Raw genomic sequence first — 10,730 nt, forward strand, 5'->3', positions numbered from 1 at the left:
TAAGCGTGTGCACACATACGTAGCTGGTTGTTGTTGGAGTTTTAATATGTATGTAGACACTTCACATTCTACTGCCAAAGTGACTTCTTGGTTCACTTGGGCCATGGCAGTATGAAGGCCTACTATACATCGTGTGAAATATGTGTATGTAAAAGTTGTACTTTTTGCCTATTGAGTATAGCCTTGTCAGTTCAAAACAACCAGCCTTCATGCACCAGTCCTCAAAAACTGTGGTCACTTGAAAAAACACATGACTTCATTATAAAAATTAATAAAAAAATTTGGAAGGGAGATTTTCATTGTCTTCTGAGCCTTAGGCATTCATTTGGAGAACATATTTTGACCTTTATTCCCAGGAGATTTAAAATAAAAATTAGTTTCCAGTTCTTGAGGTGTCATCTAGCCACATCTTCAAATAACCTGGGCCATAAGGAAAGTACCAAATATAGCTAGCATTAACGCACCGAGTCATTTTTAGGTAAAAAGCTTCAGTCAGCTTTCACAGCCACTACTACATTCCTTCTTTATGATGCTTTAGAAGTTCCAGACAGAAGAGGAAGTGCTGAAATACTCGGAGAAAGGCGCTTCTCTGCCTCAGGATGGAGTCCTGTCTGGAACTCTGTGTGAACCACTCTACCACAGAAGGGAGATCATCCTTGGGTGAGACTGATTCTGGCTTCTGCAAACCTATGGCAGCCGAAGTCTTGAGCTAAGATGCAGGGCAATAGACTCTGACCTTTTGTGTGCATTCTTCCCATAATAATACAATAAAAATGCAGACTGTTATTTCTGTCTTGCTAAATATCAACTGTGAGTTTGAAACTGTCCAAGATCCAAACCAACACACTTTCCCTAACCTAAAAGCTAAAAGTTTAAAAAGTAGGCAAAACCCACAAGCTGGAGATGAGGGATAGGAGTGTGTGCTACAAAAAGAGGCACAGTATGGCAATGCTGGTGGGAAATTGTATTTGTGAGTTGGGAAGAAAATGAAAGTTTTCAAAGGCCTTCTAGGAAAAGGCAGGATGGGTGGTTTGGGGATGTCAGAAAACTTTGACAGCCTACAGGTGGGGGTGGCCTTTAGGAAGGTTAGAATATGGGTTGAGGGAAGGATCCAAAGAAGAAATTGTCACTGCTGACTTTGCAGAAAGCATGAGGTAACAGAGGTTAAGAAATCATGGCAGAGGAACAAAAGTCTTTTCACTTATTGAAATTGAAGCATGGTTATTCAAGGAGAACAGGTGACAATTCCCGAGGAGACATTCAGGAGACATCAGTGGGTCTCCTGAACATTTAATCCTCGCTCACCTGTGTACTTACAAAATCAGAGTGGGAGGAGAGCTCCGGGGTTAGTTCAGCAATTCTCTTTTTGGCATGAACCTGTGCTTGTCTTCCAGATCATCACAGAAACTTATTGAGCAGTGTCTTGTAATCAGTGACTGTACAGAAACTATCATAGTCCTTTCTGATACTTCAGATACTTCAGTGTCTGCCCCAAGTCACAGCACCTGCTGCTACTCAGGTAGATAAGCAAAGCTCTCTGTCATACTGACTGAGCTTTTCCTATCCACTAAGAAACACTTGCATAAAGTTAACGCAGAGCAGATTATCTACCTCGCAGATATCTGGAGCTTCAGAAAGGCCTGGAGCCCTTCAGTAGCTATTTGGTTTGGTGTCACCATGGTCCTTGTAAGCCAGAACTGTAGTCTCTTCTCCTCCATCTGGAGCACCCTCTGAAATGTTTCATGCCACTTCATTAATTTCATTTTTTTTGCTTCTCAAAATATCTTGCACTTTTGAAAGCACTTCTGAAAAGCCTGAATGGTGGACTGTGTCTCGTGGTCAATAGTAACCCAGATAAGAATTAACAGGCATGGCAGACTTAAACGGATTCGATTGAAGTCAAGTCTGTCAGCGCAGCCCATTGACATACCAAAAAGATGAAGATGTGAGTTATGATGCATCTCCCGTGTGTTGGAATTTTTGGAGCCTGGAATACTCCAGGAGAAATATTAGTGGTGGCTTCACTGTATTTCATTCTGATGCATTATCTAGAAATCATATTTGAATATAGCATTTTTGAAAAGTTAACAAATGGAGGTGTTCTGCTTTGTGATGAAGAAATAATAACTTGAGAAGTTAATTTGTTGTGATCAACTCCTTTTTGATCACAGACTTTAGATGTAGATGACATCCCAGTGTGCAGAGCTGACTGCCTAGTTCAGGTGAGAAACCTAAACTTAAATCTCCAACATCCTAGAAACTGTAAGTGCTTTCTTTTCTTCTTTCTCTCTCTTTTTTATGACCAAGCATCAGAGGTTCCTTTGAGGATTTATTTTTCTATAGAATGTGGTAATATTTTACTGTATTGTGGCTTAAAATAAGTGTGGACAAAAATGAGATATGATTTATCAAGTATTTTTAAGATAATAGAACTTAACCCATAAATTTGGGAAGTCACAGCTGTGCATTGTGCCAAGCCTGACAAAACTAATGGAAAGCAGTTTTATTTTCTTCTTGGTCATCCATCTTAAGTACAAATGCTCCTATCTGTGCTAGTGTTGACACTGAAAATAGAATAATCATGATTTTAATAGGATTTTACTGCAGTGAGAATCAAATCCAGTATTGTCAGATGACTTTGTGCAGGAAGCAATTAACTCTGCAGAGAGTCTGAAGTGACTACAGACAGACTTGGAGAGAGCCAACAGAACTATAAGCAAAATTTTTGTCTATCCATAACGTTGATTTTGGCACAATGGGAAATGACTGAGCAAGGGCAAGAATAGGAAATAGTCAAACTTTGTCAGCTGTTTTTTAGTATTCTGAAGAGGCCTGTGAATAAATCAGCTAGAGAGAAAAAAGCTCCCTGTGTGTCCATGAAATTACCTCTCATCGGATGGTGAATGGTGGCTCGTCAGGGGAGTGAAGGCTACAGCTGAAGGCAGGACCAGACTGCAGTTTGGAAGTCTATCTCAGTGTGAAAAGCAGGGAGATGGCAGGGAGTGGGGTGGTAACAGCAAAATTGAGAACAGCATTATTGACACATTGAATACTTTCATCCCTCCTGTGAAAAATGCACACACAAGGCACCGGGCACATACTCTGGGGCTGGGACTTTCTTACTTTTCAGGCTAGAAATAGATATCCCGAGTTTATTTCTTGTTGTCCTTGGACTTGGCAATATTATATCTTGCCAAGCAAGGGACATCTTTTTGTTGCTCCTGCCACCTTCTCCACATTCACCTGTGGTGATGGCTGAAAGGGTTGACGCAGTCAAGCAAAAATATTTCCTATGTTCTTGTTTTGGTTTCTAGCTTTAAAGTTGCTCCTCCTTTGTACCCTAAAGGAAGCAGACCAACAGAGAAGTACGTAAACAGCCTCTGGATTGCCAGCTAATAGAATTCCCTCATAAGTTAATGAGAGGTTGGGCACTCCGGTGAGATCAGCTGTGGCTCTGCAAATAGTTTTTTTCTATCTATGTGCAGGTTTTGCAGGTGTACTAAGACACCTAAAAATGCACGATTTTTTGCTTTGTTTCTTGCTTTCACTATTCTGGCATTCTTTTCCTATGAGCAAGGACCTCTTACAATTTGGAAATTTCAGTTTTAGAGCAAATATTTCCACACTTCTTTATTATCTGGTAAACACAGTCCTGAAAAAGCATGTGTTTATGAAAAAGCATGAAAAAACAGTTTTGGGGTGGGACTGAGAATTGTGGCAAAAAGAAAACTGAGAATTTTTTTAGAGATAAGAAAAGACACTAGTACCTTTTGTGGAAATCATGCCTTTGAGAAAAAAAAGATCCCAAATGTTTTCCAGTCTCCTTCAGGTATAAAGCGAGCTAATAACTTCCTTACACAAAACAGTTATGCTTCCTTTCACAACAAAGCCTATAGAAGAACTTTGATTTTGACCAAATAAGAAGGGGACACCGGTGCTTGCCGTAAAGCATGTGTCCTGTAATACAGAAATGGGAGAGCTGCAAACAGAGCCTTTTTCTCTCCACAGAGATACTCACTTGGGCTCAGTTCTTGCAAACATGATTCGGCAGGTATTTACCTTCTGACGCATGAATAATTCAGCTGAAGTCAAGCTCATATGTGATTCCACAAACCCTTCTTGGAAAAGTAGTCATTACTGCTGGGAATATTCCATGGAGCTATGTGAATAAGGGCTACCTATATTGAGAACGAACGTAGGCAGTGTTGCCAGGGAACCCCAGGCGTTTTGAGAGTGCACGACAGCAAGAAGAGGCTGAAAGGGTCTGTCCTGTGCTGCTTACGTTGCAAAACTACACACTGTGGATTATAATCAGCCCCTTGAGGGCTGCCAGCTTATCCTGCCCGCATTTCACTGCAAATCATCCTTCTCTGCTGGGTGTGTAGCTGCTGTAACCCCACTGAGGTAATTTTACCAGAGCAAAGATGGCAACTCTTACAACAACTTATTTGGCAAAACACCGTTGGCTTTATGGTGACAGTAATTTTTGTGCACCCAGAGTCCATCTGATTTAGTCTCAGATGTTTTTAAAGATTTGGCTACACCATTAAAAGTTGTCAATCAGGTCGATCACTTTAACCAGCTATCTTTCTGCTCTCAGTTACTGTACTCACAAAACCATCCTTGCATAAGGGTCAGGATATTGCTATTTATGTCTGTCTCTCCTGTTGCTTTTGGACCATGTCACAACTTGTTTTCTTCTTTTCTCACAGCTTCTTAAAAATCAAAATTCTTGTCTTTGCCCTCAGGGCATTTCTTGGTTTAAACCTCCTACAGATGAGGACAGCTGTAGCTGCTATTTAGGAAGATGGCCACACAGCTCAAAGTCTAGCACTGCAAACTGCTCTTTGCACCTCACCTTACCGTCATGCTTTCACCTCCGCCTGACCTGTCTGTGCATTTCTCTCACCACTTTTTCACTTGCTTCTACACTAAAATGTAGGATGTGCTTTCTGAATGAGCCAAAAGACCACAATACCGACTCCTCTGTATTTTGCTTTTGCCGTATACAAGGCTTTAGTCAATGGATACAGCAAAAGGTACACATAAGGATTTGTGAGCACAGTCTAAGCGTTTGCTGGCAAGTGCATGGCTTAGTTTTTCATTGTTGTGTGGTTAGCTGGCACGGCAGATCTGGGCTCTCCTTTGTATGTGGATTCTTCAGACAATACAATGCAAATTACCAAAAAGAGCCAGGAGCATGAACTCACACAGCTTTGGTCTCTTGCCTCTGTTGTTAAGAAGGCTGTACCCATAGTTTTCAAAGACAAAACCAAATAATTGATGTGGGTGAGGAAAACAGGGTACCTCCTGTTGTGGTCACTAATTTAAAGGCAGGAGGGGGGAAGTGGGGAGGAACTAGGTCTGCCTTAATAGATTCCTGCCCTGCCATCAAGGCTCCAGTTCCTCTGCCAGCCTTCACCTTCTGCAACAAGACAGTACTGCTCCACAGCAGTAGTGTAGGAATTAATTAATAAGCCATTGTTTGTGGCATTCATTTCTAACTGCTAATGAAAAACAACAGAATTGTCTCAAATCTGGCTGGGATGAGTTTTATAGCATGTTTTGATTCTATTTCAGTAAATTTAATAATTTTCTATTTTGGTCAGGCTGCTTAGTGAAAGGGAAGTAGGTGTGCAAAGGAATTTATTGAAAATGCTTGGTAGGGTAAATTCATGGAAGAGCTTGGTATGAACACTAGCCAGGTGTTTCAAATTCTAGAATAAAAACTGGTCTGGTCAGTGAAAGTGGAGAGCACAATCACCTTTAATAGAGATGACCTGCCCCTTAGGCAGTGGATAAACTCTGTTTCACCTGTGCTGTTTAGGAGGCGGGAGAGAAGACAGAGGCACATTTTCATTTCTTTCTTCTATTGAATTGGCTGTTTAATCCTTTTCTTAAAAAGCAGAAGTAATTTTATTTTATTTAAACTTTTACCTTAATTAAATGAAAAGCAGAACTGCCTTGCAAACTTTTTTTTTTTTTGATTGGTTTGGGTTTGGTTTTTTTCCTTCTCCTGAGGTAAGATACCAGAGTAAAGTTATATATACAGAAAAGCATAGATGTTCAGCAAATAGGAGGTGTACCTCATCTTTATTTTAGAAACTTCAGCAATGGACTCCCTCAATAGACATTAATCTGCAATACCAGATAGGCTTAATACTCTGAAGAGTTCAGGTAAGTGTTATAATATTTTCAAATGGTGCTGGATATGGGAGATCAGATCTTACTACTTTTCTCAGAGGTCCGTTCTTTCAGCTAACGGTACAGAAATGAGTTTTGAATGAGTTTTTATGAGCCTTGAAATTTGACTGAACCACACAGTGTTGTTCCAACTTTAAATGCCATGAGAGGCTTCCAATGTGTGAAGGGCTGACAGCTGGGAGTGTGTTTGGGTAGTACGTTACAAAGATCTCGGGGAGCATGAAGAGGACAAGCAAGGTGCACGCGTGTGCTGGTTGTTTTTCGTTGCATTCCGAAGTTTGTTTGGTTTATGTGTGGTATTTGAGCTACTGTTTTGTCTTCTGTGTGTAGAACTTTAAATTTGTGTAAATACTGCCACTGGAGAGTTACTCCAGGTGCTAGTGTTGTCCCTGTTTTCTTAGTGTGTGTCTCAAAAATGCATAATTTCCAGTACCTCAGTGACATAGGGGAGTACTGGTATCCCCATGTTAAGCTTTGAATTTGTGCAGCTTTCCAACATGCCGCAGTCTCTCTGTGTCAGGATCAAAATGAATTCCACAGGTGTTGGATTCAAGTTCAGCTCTGGCACGATCTTCTACTGTGTTGGAAAGGGAGAGATTGTACTTTTCCTAATCCAGAATTAAATTTCTTCTGTAGCCTAGAAGTGCTGATTAGTTTTTAGCATATGAGCACAGTGCAGGATAGATCCTTGGCTGGTGTATGTTGGCCTGACTGGGCTGAAGCCACGGAGCTATGAGAGCAGCTGTGGATCTGCTGTACTGCATCTGCTCGGTTCCATTGCAAGAAACCACCCCCCTTAGTACTATGAATCATGAACCAGCTCTTAGGGAAAACCTGTGAATTCTAAAAGCTGAATCCTTGGTCTCTTTAAATTTCTTCAAGTATTGAGCCCTGTGGCCTTCACTTCAGCATCACGCCTTAACCCTTCTCTTTAACATTCTTCTTTTCCTTCAATAGAGTAACCTTCCGAGCATTTGAGTCAGCTTCCAGAAATCTGGACCTGGTCCTGGCCTTACCGCAGGCCCCTTCACTCAATGCTTCAGATTTTCTGCTCGGTGGGCTGTGGGTTTAGGGCTGTTTTCCTGGTGGATGTGGGTGAAGTGACTTTAATTTATCCCTAGCTCCAGTACTACTAGGATGCAACTATGAATAACCCCATTAATAATATGTATGTGTACGTATACACACGCTGAGTCTCTTGCTCACACTGGTGTCATGATTTGGGCGTGTGGAAAGAAAAATAATGATAAAGTGTAATAATTTAGCACTTGACAGGCTGAGGGGTGCTATCTCTTTGTGCAAAATCTCACAAAATCGTGATGAAGTACCTAGGCAGGGAAGGGACAGTGCCCTGGAGATTGTTTTCCATGTGTGTTGGGGTGTTTTGTTGCCTCCCCCTCTGTGTTTTTCTGTTCTTTCTGCCACTGAAAAAATTCTCTTAACCTTCCTACCATTAATTGGTGCATATGCAAGTGATTTAATGAAAGTAACTTCAATTATGCTGGAAACAAGAAATAAATAATATCCATTAAAACAATCGTTGTTCACATTAAGAAGACTTTAGCAGTAGCCAGGATCCACAGATAAGAACCATACAGGGAGAGGAACGTATCGTGTATATGCTGACAATTAACAAAAATTCAAAATGCCTTTAATCTCACAATGCAATCACCTGACTGTCAGTCAAATCTCTGCTTAAGCACTTTTTATTGAATCTGAAGAAAGAAATTAAGTGAAAACTATGAAAATCTAGAAGTGACTGCTAAGTCACGCAGGAATACACTGTGGTGGTAGCTGCTGTGGTGGTGGTGACTGTTGTACTAGATGAGGACTCCTTTTGTGTTGGGTGCTGCACAAACACTGGGTTCAGTAGCAAAGAGAAATTAGGCTTTAAGGTCTTCACTGTGAAAGGAAGACAGAAGAATCTACGTGCAAGTGGTGAAAAGCAACAGGAGTTCCTTCTTGCAGCTCCAGAGGTGAAGGAAGAATAGGGGGCAGAGTTATACCAAAAAATCTTAGCAGTGATTTTCTTTTTTTTTAAAAAAAAAAACTAATCCAGCAGTTAATGAAACTTAATCTTCTGTTTTTACACATGGAAAAAAATAGATAAATGGATAGAGGCCACAAAAAGAAATGAGTAAGACACATAAACTAAAGCCTGTCAAGACTAGGATTAGACCTTATCTCCTGACTCCCAATTCCTTGCAGTAACTAGATCACACTGTGTGACACCAGTCATCATGTGTTTTAGTTGTCCGTTCTCTGACTGATTAATGTTGGGGAATTAAAGCATCAACATAGTTTATCTTGACTCAGTAGAAACAATATACTTGAGTCTACAGGGTTCCCTCTTCCCTAGAAGTCTGCGGTTCTTAATTCCCAGATAAACTGAAAGACCTCCTATAAACATGAACGTTGTGTACTTTTCCATATTTAAGTGGTAGAAGGAAATCCCTTAGGCTGTATGATCAACGCCTGGTTTGCCTGCCCTTTGCAGAAGCCTGAGCATTCAAAGAAAAGCCAGTGCTTCTGCACAATACTGGAAACCAGGCATTGCTTATGGACTGCAATTACCCCAAACATTTTTTATGGAGTTCAGTGGCTCAGCTTTTTTACAGCAGATGTTGTCAGCTGCAGGTTGTTTCACCACAGATATTCTTCCCTACCCCCCCAAAAACCCTATTCATTTTATCCTTAATGTCTCAGCCATTTTTTGCCAAGAAGGCTTTTTAGTTTTTTATCCTTCACAATGGGACATAGAATGGTGTTGAAAGGTATTGTAGCTGGCATAGCCTGCAGGCACTGTGAAGCTGGGTAGAATACTTCGGCTCTTTCTCACTGTTTAATCTTGGCTTGCAGTCATACTGAGTTATTAAAAACAAAACAAAATGGAAAAAACCCAACCCACCCAAATATTCCAACTTCATTTTTATCATGAAAGGGATTCTGTGCCAAGAAGACACCTGGTTGGTTTCAAAGCACTGTTTTCCAACATAGCCAGATATTTATTTTTTTAAGGGCCATGGTGGAATTTTGAGCTCTGAACTTCATGTGCATCTCCACAAACAAAGCAAATATATAAAAAAGCTTTTAATAATTGCCCCATCCCAAGATTTCAAGGTGCTGACAAGAAGGCACAGTTGTATTAGCCAACTGAAGATTTGGAATCTTCCTGAGCTGTTATGACTTTACCTTTTCAACGTCATGCCCTGGAATCTTTACTTTTTTGTATTTCCAGTGTGGCTTCGGACTTCTGCCTGGCGCTTACCAGATCTCTCTTAGTTTATGACCTTGAACATTTGGAGACAAACTCCTGAACTTGCCCGTTCCAAACCCTACGATTATGGCAATGATGCAAGAAGTCAGGAGCCAACTGGAAATTCAGTTGCAAAACTGAAATTCAGGACTACAAGCATCTCATGAGCCCAAAGAGGCATTTCCAGCAAAAAAGCTTGGAAGCTGCTATCCTAGTCTGTTAAGAAATGAAGCTGTGGCTGTTGGTTGCTGTTATTATTGGCTAAATAATGACAACAGGCTGAACACTGGAGAGTACGTGGCACATAAGGTCCCAAAGTGATCTTGCAACAGGATGTTTTAGCTGCAACCCACTGGAGTAAGAGGGGTCTCAAAAGAGGTGTCTACAGCAAAATGAGACTGGAATAACTGCCCTTCAGCGTTAGGTTCCTGCAAGAACATCATGGAGGCTGGCTGTAGGCTCCTTACCTGGTATTCCAAGTCAACTGTGGATGTACATTACATTTAGAGCAGCCCTAAGGCCCAGGCAGTCTCCAGTTTTCTAGTCTTATCTCTTCTGAGGGCTTTGGTACAAAAGGAAATCCTGAGAGTCTCTCCTACCATAATTCTGATGTTGTTTATTATAGATGCATATGGGATTTGGTCTGATTTCAAACAGATTGAGAGCAGGCTTCTGGATACTGGGCTGGATTATGGGATAATCCTTTAATATAGAAGATTCCTCAAGTGCTCTGTCACATAATGTGGTTATAATCTCTGTAAGCAAGGAGTATGTTTGCATAATACATATCGTAAATGAGGACTTCACAGTATAAGGTTCTTTGCAGCCTTTTGTTACTTATTCTTTCCATACCATAGAAATCTTTTCCTTAGTTCTCCATGAAATTCATGCTGACCAGGATCTGGTATGTATTGGCTCCAAGCCTTTTCATTATACCATTAAAATGTATCTTTTCATTTTCTCATCCTAGATAATACCTTGTTCTATCTGAAAAACTAAGCAAAATTGAGTCTGGATGGTATCTGGATTGACACCTTCCAAGAAAACATCGTTATCACACAGGAATTAACACTAGTGATTCAGGACAACATTTTGACTTTTTGAAGTACTTCAGATATAATAATAATAAAAAAATCTAATCTTTTGCATTTTGAAGAGGTGAAAAAGCTGAATCATTCTCTTCAGCATGAACCCTGAGGGTTTTGGTTTTATGGTTGTGTTTTGGGTTGGGTTTTTCTTTTTGGTTGTTGTTGGGAATCCTCTCTGTCTT

This window comes from Falco punctatus (genome assembly GCF_963210335.1).
Source record: "Falco punctatus genome assembly, chromosome: 7".
Classification (NCBI taxonomy): Eukaryota; Metazoa; Chordata; class Aves; order Falconiformes; family Falconidae; genus Falco; species Falco punctatus.